Here is a 16,867-nt window from a genome sequence, read left to right as displayed (position 1 = left end):
CGGCTTTGTCTTATGTATAGTTACGCTCCGCGAAGCGCATCCGTCAACATGTAATTTATGACAAGTCGTTGTTATGTTAGATTATCTTGGTTTGCATTGGTATGAAATATTCATCAGGTTTTTGATGAATATTAGAGCTGCGAAGGACATTAATATGATACTTTCTGTTATTAGAATTCCTTCTTTTAAAGAAAAACGAAGGATTATTTGCTGCAGACCCTCTGGCTTGATCTTACTTCCTAAAACAGCACTATTAAAATCTATCTAAAATAGATGTCATTATTTTGTTTTAAAAAATGCTAAGAGTGATAATAAATGAGACGTGAATATGCTTAGATTTTGTTTTTAAGAAAATGTAGTTAGATGTATCATAATAGTTTTTGCCCGTAAGGTTATCGAGAGCTTTCGTTGAATCAGCAATTTCAGGCGAAATTATGTTTAAAATTAAGATGCCATAATTCTAGATTTCTATCTTAAATATTTCATCACGTACTTTATGAATTGTCGTTGTTATGTTAGATTATCTTGGTTTGCATTGATATGAAATATTCATCAGGTTTCTGATGAATATTAGAGCTGCAAAGGACATTAATATGATACTTTCTGTTATTAGAATTCCTTCTTTTAAAGAAAAAAGAAGGATTATTTGCTGTAGACCCTCTGTCTCGATCTTACTTCCTAAAACAGCGCTATTAAAATCTATCTAAAATTGATGTCATTATTTTGTTTTAAAAAGTGCTAAGAGTGATAATGCGTGAATATGCTTAGATTTTGTTTTTAAGAAAATGTAGTTAGATGTATCATAATAGTTTTTGCCCGTAAGGTTATCTAGAGCTTTCGACAGATTATAAATTGAATCAGCAATTTCAGGTGAAATGATGTTTAAAATTAAAATGCCATAATTCTAGATTTCTGTCTTAAATATTTCATCATCATGTACTTTATGACTTGTCGTTGTTATGTTAGATTATCTTGGTTTGCATTGGTATGAAATATTCATCAGGTTTTAATGAATATTAGAGCTGCGAAGGACATTGATATTATCTGTTATTAGAATATCTTCTTTTAAAGAAAAACGAAGGATTATTACTGGAGACCCTCTGGTATTATAATAGATGTATTATAATAGTTTTTGCCCGTAAAGTTATCTAGAGCTTTCGACAGTTTATGAATTAAATCAGCAATTTGGGGTGAAATGATGTTTAAAATTAACATGCCATGATTCAAATTTGTGATATACTTTATATAGTATTAGGCAAGTTTGTATCAGTAAAAAGAATACTCATGCTTTTATTTTATTGATGAAATCACTAACAAAATTTTGCGCTTTTGAAATACGTTTATGAATGACGAGAATATTCTTGCTTTTTTAAATATTCTCTAGGATATTAATATACAGTCTCTAGTTAATAAACAATCTCTGACAGATAGCAGTGTAATTACTATCTTACTTACGGTTACTTGACTGTTTTGTTTGAATGTGGTAAAATAACAGTTAAATAAATTTTAATTTAACCATTTCTTCCGGGAAATTTTCTAACAGTGTTCAACTCTAAAAAGCTTCTGAACAGTCTTATTTCGTACAAATTTGCATTTAATAAATATATTCTTATTAGTAAATTTTGTTTCATGACCTAAAATGATAGAAATGTCCTATAGAAATATTCTTCAAAATACAAAATTGCTAATTGTTTTTTAATATTTGACGTAAATTGTTAGTTCTTAACTTATAACTAAACTCAAACTAAAAAAACAACAACAACAAATAAATAAAAAAATCGCATAATATTTATAAAAAAAAAAGGGTTAAAGAACAAGAGCACTCAAAATCCAAAACAACAATAAGCATTTCAATATTTAAATGCGCAGTGATATCTTTCTCTATATCAGTCTATAACCCTACATAAAAAACTAACCTACTTACCTGATTCAGTTAGGGCAAAAATAAATCATACCGCTTTACATAGTATAAAGAGTTTTTTTTTTTGCTATTTTTTGTTATTTTTTTTTTGTGCTTACACAAATCCCTCTCTTACCAGTTGCTGCGCGTGCCACGAGCAATTTGGTTAAACCTCGAAGTTGCGTGATAGGAAATCATAACTTTGTGAGGGCCCCTTGCCCCCATGTCTCCCCTTTTTAACTCGTGTCTTTCAAGCAGACTTCATTCAAAAAATGTCGGAGCGACCTTAAACACTCCCCCCACCCTTAGTACTGCCATTTTTTTTGTTAAATGTAGGTAAAATGCATGGCTTTCTTTCGTGTTCTATCTTTCAATTATTTCCACATTGTAACTTTTTCTGTGTGTGTTTTTGGGATAGAAATATCAGAAAAGCGACAATATTAGAAAATAATTATTGTAATTTTATCTTTGATTTTAAGCTTGTGGTTTTATAATACTCAATTGATAAAAATAAACAACAACTTATTCTTATAACTTATTATTCAGCATACATTTCAAATAAACACCTGAAAACTACTAATTGATATTGAGAGTATTGAATGAGAAAATTTTAAATATTTAAACGAAACTTTTACGGGAAACAATTATTTTTACTTCTTCTTCTTATTTGTATTTCCTTTTATTCGTGTTCTTATTATTCTTTTTATTTTTTATTTCTTCGTATATTTCTTCTTATTTTTATATCTTCTTACTTCTGTTATTATTATTTTTTTATATTTCTTATTTAATTTTTTACATGCGGCTTTTTAATTTTTTATTGAAAATCAACTTTTTCTTGAATTTCAGTATGCAACTTAAATTTAAATGCTTTTCCAAGTGAGTAAATTTTTAAAAAATTCCTATTTTTTACTAGTTTATGGAATAATATTGAATAAACAATAATGAAACATGAATTTTCACAATAAACAATGAACAGAATAAAAAAAAATCTTTCGAATTAGGTCAGTTAAATTCATTTCTAAGGAAGATAGTTTAGCGCTAACCAGTTGTTATAATTTTTTTTTCTCGTTCATCAAAATTTAATTTGTTTTATGTTTAGCTAACTTTATGATAATTTATGGAACAAAAAATAAAATTCCCTTACAAGTATATATATATATATNTTGAAAGATGTTTACCATACCATCATTTTAGAAATAATCATTACTGTATTATTTCATCGTTTTTTCTTCTTTTTAAGATTATTTCCTAATATTTTTTTTTTTTAGTTGGGTTTAACAATAAAAAAAAACGGCTTTTTGTAGTGATTCAGAAAACCGGAAAAATCAGTTATCCGGAATAGCGATGGTCCCGATCGTTTCGGATAATCGGTTCCCTACTGTATATATATATATAATTAGATAGATAGATAAGTAGGTAGGTAGATAGATTTCTTGTAAAAGACGTAGTAAAAAACAAGCAGTACGGACAGCAAATAAATATTTTTACGTATATCATATCAAGATACAAAAACACTATCTAAATCAATCGAATCACTATGAAGGATGGCGAGACGAATGCATTCATAACAGTTTGATTTCCTGTGTATTTCTCTTTTAAGTCCTTTTTAAGTACTTTCTGTTTTGTCCAACTTCTACATTACTTATGAGCGTACTTCTTTGCTTTGCTTTCTCATAAGAATTTTTGAAATCATTTATTAAGAGTGATCTAAATAGAACTACCTAAATTAAGGAACTACCTAAATGAAACAACCTAAAGTAAGGAAATATTTGGTAATTTATATTTATTTCATTTGTTTTTGTTCTTTCACACAATTATAAGGATGACATTATTTATAGTTTTATCGATTGATTTTACTTCTGGTTTTTATGTTTATAGTGTTTCAAGTTTAATAATGTTGTTTTATATGTACTATAAAAAAGTCCTATGTATCAAAAATTGATGCCAGCAGTATGTGTAAAATTTACAACTTTGCAGTTTTGAGCAGCTGTAAACATTTCAGCAGACTAATGTAAATTCTACAACGCACCGTTACTTACTGACACAACATTGTCAGAAAGAGCACCAAAAGAATTGACAGTAACGTCACAGCACTGACGGAAACAGAATATTGTAAATTCAATAACAGTTTGCTGTAATACTCACAGCCATTTGGTAAAATTTATATCAGTCTACTACGAGAACAACAACTTTGTTGCAAATTTTACATCATTTTGTTCTAATTTTGAAAACAGCAGTTTTGCTGCAAACTTTACAACACTTACAAGTGGTCTCGGTTCCAGAAACTGTTGCTTACAAACGATTGTTTTACAATGTGATAAGATGAATAATTGGAAAAAACTCGATCATGTGCCCAAATTATTTAAAACACTTGTTACCTTTTTGAGAAAAAACCGACTTCAATATATGTTGAACACTTACCCCTAGAAGTAAGCAAACTGAATATCTAACATAATTGCTAAACACGCTAGCTATTAACAAGGTACATAAAAGATCAAGTCTTTAACATCAAACACTCAAATGCTCAATTCTATTTAAATCGAGTGTCTTTTTAACTTGGTCATAAGAGTCTTTTGTCTTCACATACGACTTCGTCACTTTTGTCACTACTTATATCTGACATGCTTTTTTATACATTATTAATACATATGGATTATAAAAGAAAATTTCACAACAATGTATTCAAGAAAATTCTTATATTTTAATGTGCATTTGAAAACTAAACCAATCTTCATTATCAGTAATGTAGCAAATCTACTTAGGAAATGCATTTTGAAAATAAATATACGCGAATTGAAGTTAAAAAAGTAGTTCCAAGTTATAAAAATCTTTAAAATATTCTTTTTAAATTCCGTTTCAGGGATAAAATAATATTGGATTAATAATAATCGAAAATATTTGTAATTGTAAAAATTATAATAATAATATTTGTAATAATATTAATCGTTAATAATTTTAATCGAAATAATTTTTATAATAATGATCGAAAATAATAATAATAATAATGATCGAAAATAGTTGTAATTGGAATAAATAAGATAATAATGATCGGAAATACTTATAATAATAATCAGAATAATTAAAGTAATGATATTGTTCGATAGTAATCATAATAATAATCGGAAAATGATAATAATAATAATGAGTGATAATAATAATCGGAATAATTATAATAATTATAATAATAATTGGAATAATAGGAATAATTATAATACTGATTGGAATAATTATAATAATAATTGGAATAATTATAACAATAATTGGAATAATTATAATAATAATTGGAATAATTGGAATAATTATAATAATAATTGGAATAATTATAATAATAATTGGAATAATTATAATAATAATTGGAACAATTATAATAATAATTTGACTAATTATCGGAATTAATTATAATTATAATAAATTATAATTGGAATAATTGTAACGATAATCGGAAATAATGAAAAGGAAAGCTGGAATTTTTAATTTCCTTTTTTAATGTTCGCCTGCTTCTCAACTATTTCGTGCATTTCCAAGTGACATTGTTTTCTCAACATGATTTTTTAACTGCCAGTTTTTTGTCTCATTTTCCTTCCTTTTTTTTCTAATTGATATCCTTCTCGAAAGGAACAATTTCCTTCTCGTATAAATTCTTTTTTCCCTACTCACGGATATATCCATTGCTCATGCGATGGGGGAGTCACCTAGTTAATGGATTTGTTCTACACGCGAACTAAAATTAACACTCTTACTTTGGCGAACTCTGGCGCCGAAACAAAGAATAAATGATCTTAAGACTCTCTTTAACTGATTCTTCAGTGTATTTTTCACTTAAAAACTATTAAGTTTCCTTCAAATAACCTCGTTGGGGACGTTAAAGTAACACGCAATATTTTCAATTACCAGGAGCAGTTGAAAACAATTCTAGTTGTCATGCCTGGTATATTAGCATTAAATATGTATTAATAATAGTCTTGTTATAGTTTAATTTGAGTTGGTCGTACATATTGAAATAAGAATAGAATGTTCTATCATTTTAAATAGCTTCCGTTTAACTGTTCTGAAAGATTTATTCTTGCTTAAATTTTTTAAGGAGTATTAAATCTTGACATTATAACTTCAAGGCCAGTACAACTACAAACGCAAATTGTAAGGATTATTTCTTCAAGTTCAAAATATCTTGACAAAAGTAATCCAAAAAAATTTTTTTTAACCAATGTAAAACAATTTTGATAAAAATGAAATAATTATACTGTTAAAATTCTTTTTGTAAGCATACAAATCTTGTAAAGATCAATACAATTTCAAATGTTTTGAAAAAACACCCTTGATACAGTCAAAAGAACTATGGAGGATAATGCAAAGTTTCGTTTTAGAAATTACTTACAAGACTGATACACAAATAAAGATTATAGATTTATATTTTGGACAAAAAATATCTAAATAAAAATTTTACAACTAAAAAAAAACTTTTTTTCATCAAAAATTTTGATAAGGTCGATTCAACTTCAAATGAAAAGTGCAAAGGCTTTTATTTCATTTTTTGCGGCTACAAAATCTCTTTACATTGTCAATGAAACTGTAAGCGTTAGGACCATTGCAAAAAGTAATGACATACAGTTTTGAAAACAGTTTTGTAGGTATTGTAATAAAAATTTTAATGTATTGCGCAAAATATTTTATTTTTTAACAGTCGACCCAATTTAAGGCTTACGACTGCCAATGCTCAACTCCGTAGCTTTGCAATTTTGAACCCAATCCAGAAGACAACCGAACTTCTGAATCAAGTATCGGGAGAATTCGCCTTCGTGGAGGACTTTTTGATGAAGCAACCCCGCATTTGCGTAACATGGAAAGGAAAACCACGAAAATCTCCCACGGTTAGCCTGACGGCATAAGGACTCTAGCCCATGATACGTCTGCCACGGAGGATATTTTACGTCCGCACTGTGGTCGGCGCGAGTCGGGTGCTGAATTCGTATCGATCAGATTTCACTGGGATTTGAATTCACCTCATTGAAAGGAGAACGCTCTATCCCCTGCGCAACCATGGATACATATGTTTTTGTTCAAAAAAAAGCCAGTTCCGCCAAAATTAATTGATATGACACTGTGCGGCACTATAGCACTGTTGGAGATTAAAATTTCTGCTGCCATTTTAGAAAATGAATTTAAATAAATAATTGCTTTGTAGATATTGCAGCAATACAGTAAACACAATATATATTCAAAACCACCATCAGACAGCAATACATAAATGGTTGCGTCATTGGCTAACGATAAGGGGATTGGCTAACACTCTCACACCTGTCACACGCGAAGCGAATCGTTATTTCGTCCGGAATAATTAAATTAATTGATATAATGTCCGCTATAATTAAATTAATTTTTTAAAAATTTTGCACTGCGGAAAAAGGTAGGGTCAAAACTACCAGAATATAGTAAAATTTACTGAGTTTCTGACTCTATGGGAACACCAAAAACATCGGTAATTTTCACCGAAGAACTTTGGTAATGATTATGGTACAATCAACAATGAAATATGGTTTTATAATTAGTGATAAAATTTGATGATTTTATTATTATTCCTTAGAGCATTGCATAAGAGCCATTACCATTACCATTATTTGGTTACATTTTATTTTCTAGTTATGTATTTTTTTAATCAAATATGTAGTAATATGAACTATGATTTTGAAAGCCAGAATTTTTGGTAAATCGTTGCAATATGAATGGAAAAATTACCAAATGAATGGTTTATATACCTCATATTTTGGTTTTATTAATTAGAAAATCAAAATTATATATTTTATGTTTTTTTTTCTTCCTTTTACCAGAATTGTCATTACTAAACTGTTTGATAATTTTACCAAAATGTTTTTATATAAGAGCGAAAGAATAATATTATCACTTCCATGATTACTGTTAATAGAACTGTTAATTATTTGCAATAAATGTTTACTTCGTCATGTAATATTAGGTTACAAAAATATAAAAATGTTTTACTTATTGGATCTTGCTTAATTTTACTTAATTTTTTGCTTAATATTATTTAATATACAGAAAGCCGATTTTAGGAAGTTTCAACCTTCAATCAAACCTGTTTCGATGTTTATTGCATCCACCTTTCTTTACTGTAATTTCTCAGTTTTCGATAGCGTAATGTTTTTTCTGTGATAAAATGCTAATTTACGATCCCCTATAAGCAGACCTCTTTGTTTTCGTTCATGATAAAAATGCTGAAAACGTATAAAGCCAGTATTTTAAGAATAAGTACGGAACACCCTGTATTTTTTCTTAAATTTTGATACCAGAAATTTAAAAAACAAAACATATTTAATTTTTATTTTTCGAAATTTTAAATTTTTTTTGATGCCAGCAGTAAAAAATTATTTATGAAATTTAAGGAATGAATAATTTATTCAATATAAATAAAAAAAAAGTAATATTGCAGCATATTATTTTCAATAGCATTAAGAATTAAAAATATCGATTTTTTTATTTATGAATGTTAATAATTGCTCTTTTTCTGTTTAAATATGCATACATTTATTTTATTTTAATTTAAAAACTTGTAATGAAAAATAGAATGAAATTAAAGTGTATTTATTACTTATATTTTAAAGAATATCTTGAGATTTTCTTTATTAAACATACGGGTGTGAAAGTATTAAAAAACATAAAAAAGCGAAAAAACAATAATATCGACAAAACTGACAACTTGAAAAGATGCGACATGGTATTTTCACATTTTCTTCTAATCCAGTCCCATCAAAAACTACCAATCACGGATCATCAAGATGGTAAAAAGAAGGAAAAAAAATCTTAATTTCATCCATTCCCGGGTCTTTATAAATTACGTCTCATTAGTTTTCTTAACATCTTGGCCTTTTCGATGTCTTAATGGTTATATCTTGGCGTGAAATATAGCCGCCAAATAGCTTTTTTTTTTATAGAAAACTATACCCCCAGGAGTGGAAAAAGATATATAAACCTTTAACCCCAAAACATGTTTCTTGTCCATGCTTCAATTGGTTACCAAATGAAGGTGAAGCATTTAATACTTTTTTTTTCATACTTGTTTAAAAATGAAAAGAATAAAAAATCACCAAAAAAAAAATCTATACTGTTTATAATAAAGTCGTAAAATAATCGTAACCTTAACTTTAGTGAGGCGATTGCGGCAATAAACGTAACAGACGACAGGCAGTAAAAAATAAATAGTCGAAGCACTTAAAAAATATATTTAACCGAAATAAAGTAGAAAAAAAATCGTTTGCAGCTTTCCACTGTATCCAGATTGGTTCATTTGGCGAAAGGGACTTTACTGGTCATTAAATACTAGGAGGTTTTAAAAATTGAGTTTCCTAAATATGATGGGGGTACAGACTATTAAAGGGACAAGCTTTTTACTTTTTAACATGCCTCCCAAGAACGTTTGATACTTCTTTTTTTTTCAGACGAGAGAAAAAAGAATTTTTTATGAGAATTCCAGGCAGAAACTTAATTTGTTTCCGAAATGGCTCCTTTCGTGCAATTGGATGAAAATAATTTTTCTCAACAGGCTTCGAAAATATCGTCTGCTGGTGATATCTAATAGGTTGGAAATTGGAACGTTTTTTCCAAAATTAAAACCTGCCACTAACGAAGCCTTATTTATTCACTCATTAAGCTGTGAGCGAATCAGTGGATGGCAATTTATTTTGACGTCACGTTGTCTTGATTGGGGAAAATTAGAATAAATTAAACGTTATGGGAGGACATTCGACGGGGCATTTTTTTTTTGTGGGGTACTTACTTTTTTCTCTAGTTCGCTTAAGGCAAAACCTGTCACAAGTCATTTAGTTATTGTTCATTTAAAGTATGAAATTATGATAATGAACTAACGCTGGTGTGATATTTCAGAGTTTCAATTAGAAATTCCTATTAAATATTTGCATAAATTTTAAACACCATTCGATTTTTAATATACCTTGAAAATAAGCAATTAGAAGATTTAATTAAATTTTTAGAAAATACGACAGATTATAATTAAGGTGAGTATTCAATAATCAACAAACTGCCGACAGATTAGAAAAAAAATTGTGAAATCATTTATGATTAAAAGTGTAAAAAAAAACTACTTACTAAAATTTATACTTAACTTTATTTTTCATGGAATAAAAAAAGTTTTTTAAGCACTATCGTGATTAGTTTCTATACTTTAAGACGCTTAGAGCAAAATTTTGAATTTAAAATAATGACAAGCAAGTATTTAGTAATTAAAAATATTTTTTAAAAAATTATGATTAGTTTCTATACTTTAAAACGCTTAGGGCGAAATTTTGAACTTGAAATAATGACAGGCAAGTATTTAGTAGTGAAAAATATTTTTAAAAATATTTTAAAAAATATCTTCAAATTAATTTAAGGGTTTCCAATATTTTTGAGCTACGGAACCCTAAAACTTCAACCTTCTTTCGGTGAAACCCCAACTTTATAAACAAAGTTTAAGTTAATTGTGAACATTATAACTCATAAAAGACTAATTTAAAATATTCAATTAGAGGAACAAAGATTTTTCATCTTTTAATCGTTATTGTTTATCATGTATTATCCCGTTTTTTTCCCATCTTAAATTAGGTTTTATGTTTGACTGCTGAATTTGCAGTCCTTGTGCTATATCTAGTTTAAATATGAATTTTCTCTAGTGTGTGAACATAAACTGAAAAGGAATAAAATCAGCTGAATTATAGTCAAAATGAAAGCTTAAAAGAACTGCTATAAATGTTTAAAATGGTTATCATGGAAACATATTTCTTTATTAAAGAATTTAGTTATTTTGATTTAAAAAGCACGATAGGAAATGAAATATTTCATAAATGCTTGTTTGTTTCTCCATAATTTGTTCTATATATTGTTAGTTAAAATTTTATACTTTACTTCAAAAAAAGGGCATTTCTATTTCATTGGCATTTTACTTGAAATCTTTTCAAAAAGGTCACCATAAGATTAAATAAATTATGAATTATAGGTTGGATCTAAGTGTTATCAGAGAATTCAAAACACATTACTGGTTATAAAAAAGGTGGAAACCCCTTTAACTCTTCTTCAGAACTCTAGGGTTCCACGGAACACTATTGGGGAACCGCTGATTTAATTATTAGATACTTTTATGGAAGAACTTGAACTTACAAGGAAAATACCCCAGAGTATCAAGCTGAAATTCGATATACAAATAGATTTGAATGCTACATGCAGAAAGAGAAACAAATGTTGGTAAAATTACCTTAATGTATGGTAACGACATTTTTGGTAAAAAAAAGAAGAAAGAAACCCATTAATTTTGGTTCATAAAAACCAAAATATGCGTAATTTAAACCATTCATCTGGTCTTAACCGTTCATATAATAACTACGTACAGGAAATTCTGACATTTAAAATTATTGTTCTTATTACCACATATTTAGTAAAAAATACAGAACTGAAAAGTAAATTTAACCGAAAAGATTCTTTACATGCCAGACTCTAAGGTATAATGACAAAATTACCAAATTTTGCCAAATTTAGAAAATCTTATCACATATTATGAAACTATATTTTATAGTTAATTTTACCATAATCATTACCAAAGCTCTTCGGTAAAAATTGCTTAGCATTTTGGTATTCCCATAGAGCCAGGAACATGATACATTTTACCATATTTCGTTAGTTTTGATAATACTTTTTCCTCAGTATAGAAAATAATACAAGAACATAGTTTCACCAATTTCTTACTATAATCATTACAAAGCTTACTTTTAAGTTTTTATAAAGCTACGGCAGTTTGTTTACATAAACGTGTTTGCGACAGCCTTGCTTCTAATGATTTTGCTAAATAACGTTTTTCATCACTAATTATTTTTTGCTGAATTTTTAACAGTTCATATATCATTCAATTTAATATATCATTATGTGGCAAAAAATTTGCATAATGTCATGGTTCAAGATACTGATATTATGATTTAACATTGAATGAATAATTAATAAAAAATAATTGAATGAATAATTTTCATGAAATAATTAAGATATGGTTACTTACATAATGTCTTTGAACGCCGACTCTTTCTGTTTCTCAAAAGATGAAAAAGCAGCAGCATTTTTAGTAGATAAGCTTTGAAAAAAGTCTACTTAATTCCGAAAAACATTCTTTCATTGGAGTCCGATAATGTAGTATTCTGCTTAGTTTTGCGGTCCTATAATAAAAAATGAAAAAAGTTGCATAAAATCATTGGATTATAACAAACTTTCTCTTTTATTAAATTATCTGTGTATGATATATAATAAATTTTATTTAATCATAGATATATCATATTGATATATTAAATCAGCAATTAATCTTAAGTTCTAAAAATTTCAGGAAAATCTATTCATTCAAATTGTTTTTTTAACTTGCGTTTTGACAGCAATCAAATTAAAATCATGCCTCTAAAATTATGAGTTGAAACTCCTATTTTTAGAGGAAGTTTGAAAGATAAGGTCTCATTTTGTCACCATGTGTGCACAACATTTTGTCAAATGGAATGAAATTTCCATAACTTCTCCTCGTGGAAGGTTCATTCTCAAACCAGCGTTTTCTATCTCAAATGGTGCTTCCAATAAGTAAACCGAAATGATCACTCCAATAAAATGGTGTTCTCAATCCTGTCAAATAGAAGGCTGTGTTCAAACATGTCCTCAAAATTAGCTATTCACGATCCAGCCGAAAGAGAGAAGGCTTCCAAACCCTCTTAACAATATTTGCTACTCATTGTCCTGCCAAAAAAAAAAAGATCCTACCGTCTGTTTCCTTAAGCGATTTTGGAAAAGAATATTAAAAAATTATCCAACACAGATTTCAATGAGTCAATGCTATCTCAAATATTTACAAGTTTCTCTTTAATAAAGTTCTACAAATAACTAAATAAAAAATTCCGATGAAATTACTCAATTAAACATATTATTATTCTTATAAGCTGGATATATTTTCGTAAACATGACTCGACTAAACACTGCCAATTCAAATATGGAATTTATGGTCCACCATTCTATCGATTATTCCGGTTTTTGAAGCGAAACCGACAAGGAATGCAAGAGTGTGATCTAATGCAAACTTTAAAGAGCTAATTTAAATCCTAAAAATTTATAAATTATACTCCAATAAAACTTTCCAAGACAATAAAAAATTCTAGTCAAATAATTATAACAAACATATTTTTATTCAGACAAATTGTATTTATTTTCGTAAATATGGCTTTGCTTAACACTGTAAATCCAAATGGCATTAATGTTTCATCCTTCTTTTTAACTATTCCAGCTTGTTCGGCAACACTAGAAACGATTGCAAGAAAATGATCCAATACAAATTTCAATGAGACAGTTTTGATCCCGAAAATTTATGAAATACATTCCATTAAAATTCTTTAAAGAGATAAATTCTTTGTGATTAAATTACTATATAAAGCAAACATATTTTTTTCGCAGACAAACTGTATTTATTTCTGTAAGTATAACTGGGTTTAACTCAGTAAATTCAAATAACATTAATGCTTCCCCACTCTTTTTAATTATTCCAGTTTGTTTGGCAACACTAGAAACGATTGCAAGAAAATGATCCAACACAAATTTCAATGAGATAGTTTTGATCCCGAAAATTTATAAAATACACTCCATTAAAATTCGTTAAAACAATAATTTTTTTGGATTAAATTACTATATAAAGCAAACATATTTTTTTCGCAGACAAACTGTATTTATTTCTGTAAATATAACTGGGTTTAACTCAGTAAATTCAAATGGCATTAATGCTCCACCACTCTTTTTAATTATTCCAGTTTGCTCGGCAACACTAGAAACGATTGTAAGAAAATGATCCAATACAAATTTCAATGAGACAGTTTCGATCCCGAAAATTTATGAAATACATTCCATTAAAATTCTTTAAAGAAATATTTTTTTTTTGATTAAATTACTATATAAAGCAAACATATTCTTTTCGCAGACAAACTGTATTTATTTCTGTAAATTTAACTGGGTTTAACTCAGTAAATTCAAATGGCATTAATGTTTCACCACTTTTTTTAATTATTTCAGTTTGTGAAGCAACACTAGGAAAAGTTTGCAAGAAAATGATCCAATACAAATTTCAGTGAGACAGTTTTGTTCCCGAAAATTCATAAAATGCATTCCAATAAAATTCTTCAAAACAAACTGATCAAGTTAATCAAACAAACATACTAATACTAAAACTGTATTTATTTTCATAAACACGACTAGGCTTAACTCAGTAAATTCAAATGCCATTTATGTTCCACCGTGTTATCGATTATTTCACTTTTGAAGCAACACTGTCAAAAAATGAAGAAGAAAAAAAATGAGATGGAGTAATATTTCTTTATCTCCATACACTGACAACGATAAAAAATAATTCGGAAAAATGTATAATATAAGATCAGGTATTTGGATACGGCTATTGAATATTTTAAAAGCGCCAAGTGGCATCAGTTCGAAATGACAACAAAAAGCACTCAACGAAAATCATTAGTTTTCATAAGAGAGACTTGATTACTCAGAAAACACTTTAATTGGAGGCCCGAAAAACCGATGTCCATTCGCGAACGGTAATTTTTTTTTTTACTTCTGTCACGTGCCCCTCCCCCGAAGAAATAGGAAAGCGAACTTTTTCATTAATTTAGCTTATATTCGTAGAAGGTTCTTTCAAAAATAAAAAGAAGTTTCATTTTCACGTTTTTCTTCATACATTCTCTTATGTTTCCCTAAATTATTTTCTTTTGACACCCACTTCATATTAATTTCAACTCACTCTGTCTCTCGTTTTTTCTTTTTTCTTTTCTTTTTTTTCTTAAAAAAAAATTAATATAAATGCCATCGTCATCTTGAATCGTCCCTTCTGTATGTGAGATTTATAATTGAAATGAAAAGGGTAAAAGAAACGGGGAGTAAGACGTATTTTGACTTGCAATAAAGAAATGAGAAAATATAGGCAGAGGTTGTTTTTCAATTCGGCTTACAGTTACTGAAAATAAGATTTTTAGTGGATATATGAAAATAAATTACCCTGAAAGAAATTCTAATAATTTATTTATTGAAACATATCTGATAATTATTTAATAATAAATTTTTTCTCTACTTTTGACGCTAATATAATATAAACTGATTATAATTAGAGACACATATCAGATTTATAACTTGGGTTCAAATTGAGTCCTTCCATTAATTCTTTAACCCTTTGATGCAGAATTTTTATTAAATATGTTTTTATACTAATTTTATCATTTTGTGTTAATTTAGGTCAAAATATCATTTTCAGCATTTTAATAATTCATGGATGTGAAATACAATATGAAATTCCAGTGTTTTTTCCTCGTTAAAGGTAAAATCTTCCAAACACGGCTCGCTTCCTAATGATAATTTTTCAAATTTGCTCTTATTTGAAGTTACTTAGATTTAAACGAAATAGTTATTCATCATTGAAATTTCTTTAATTTATAAAATTCTAGCTAACTATTTGAATATCAATGTGAAAAAAATTAAAACTATTCTTTTTTTTTTGGATTTTATATTTGAGTACAAATTTCGATAAACTAACAAATTTTTTTACTAACTGTATACTAACGATTTGACTTGCGAGCGGGTTGTCAGCGAGCTGGCCTCAAGTCAGAAAGATACCGGGTTCAAATCCTGGATAATATAGCGTCCATGAGAGAGTGGTGAACAAATCTGCCCTCCAGACATCCGAATGAGGAAAGCCAATATCAGGATGGGCATTAGAAAATACCAACGATTTTTCGAACTATAACGTTTTTTATAATCCAAAAAAAAGTACCAAAGCATATTTTTGCTTTTATTTAGTCAGAAAAAAATACAAGTGGGACAATGGTGTCCCATCTGCGACGAAGAGTTAAATTATTAAATAAAACTTCAACAAATAGTTTAAGTTGTTATTTATAATTATATAAATTAAAAAAGTTCCGATGGGATACTTTGTTCCGTTTCAAAACTATACGGAAATAATATTAGTCGGACAACAGCCGCCGGTCCCACCGGTACATAATAGGCTAAGATAACAACTGATAATAACCGCACCATATCTGGATTATAATTGCTTCTGCAAACATGGCATAAAGTGCACTGAATTTCATAGACATTCTTGTTCCTTCTTTAATCCCGGATTTTATTTTTTTTTTTAAAAAGTTTCGATGTGTACTTTGTTCCGTTTCAATTTTATATAGAAATAATATTTGTGGGACAACAGCCGCCGGTCCTGCCGGTGCATAATAGGCTAAGATAACAACTGATAATGACCACACCATATCTGGATTATAATTGCTTCTACAAACATGACATAAAGTGCACTGCATTTCTTAGACATTCTTGTTCCTTCTTTAATCCCGGATTTTATTTTATTTTTAAAAGTTTCGATGTGTACTTTGTTCCGTTTCAATTTTATATAGAAATAAAATTAGTGGGACAACAGCCGCCGGTCCCGCCGGTACATAATAGGCTAAGATAACAACTGATAATGACCACACCATATCTGGATTATAATTGCTTCTACAAACATGACATAAAGTGCACTGCATTTCATAGACNTTCCAAATTGAGTCCTTTGATTAATTCTTTAACCCTTTGATGCAGAATTTTATTAAATATATTTTCTTTGTACTCATTTTATCAGTTTGTGTTAATATAGGTCAAAATATCATTTTCAACATTTTAATGATTCATGGATATGAAATAGAATATGAAACTCCAGTATTTTTTCTGCGTTAAAGGTAAAATCTTCCAAACACGGCTCGCTTCCAAATGATAATTTTTCATTTGCCCTTATTTGAAGTTATTTAGATTTAAACGAAACAGTTATTCATCAATGAAATTTCTTTAATTTCTAAAATTCTAGCTCACTATTTGAATATCAATGAAAAAAAAATTCAAACTATTCTTCTTCTTTCTTTTTTTTTT

At 28.2% G+C, this 16,867-nt stretch overlaps 1 long non-coding RNA gene across 1 annotated transcript in view; it reads right to left on the bottom strand.

Moving 5' to 3' along the window:
- Positions 1-16,867, bottom strand: part of LOC107441404 (uncharacterized) — a 265,160-nt gene that overhangs the window by 46,782 nt on the left and 201,511 nt on the right. The window contains exon 6 of the long non-coding RNA XR_001583730.3: positions 11,949-12,102. This is a non-coding gene — a long non-coding RNA (uncharacterized lncRNA). The remainder of the gene's footprint in view (positions 1-11,948; positions 12,103-16,867) is intronic.

This window comes from Parasteatoda tepidariorum, chromosome 4 (genome assembly GCF_043381705.1).
Source record: "Parasteatoda tepidariorum isolate YZ-2023 chromosome 4, CAS_Ptep_4.0, whole genome shotgun sequence".
NCBI classification, from domain to species: Eukaryota; Metazoa; Arthropoda; class Arachnida; order Araneae; family Theridiidae; genus Parasteatoda; species Parasteatoda tepidariorum.
Note: the sequence above shows the minus strand (reverse complement) of the source record. Positions and strands in the feature narration are given on the sequence as shown.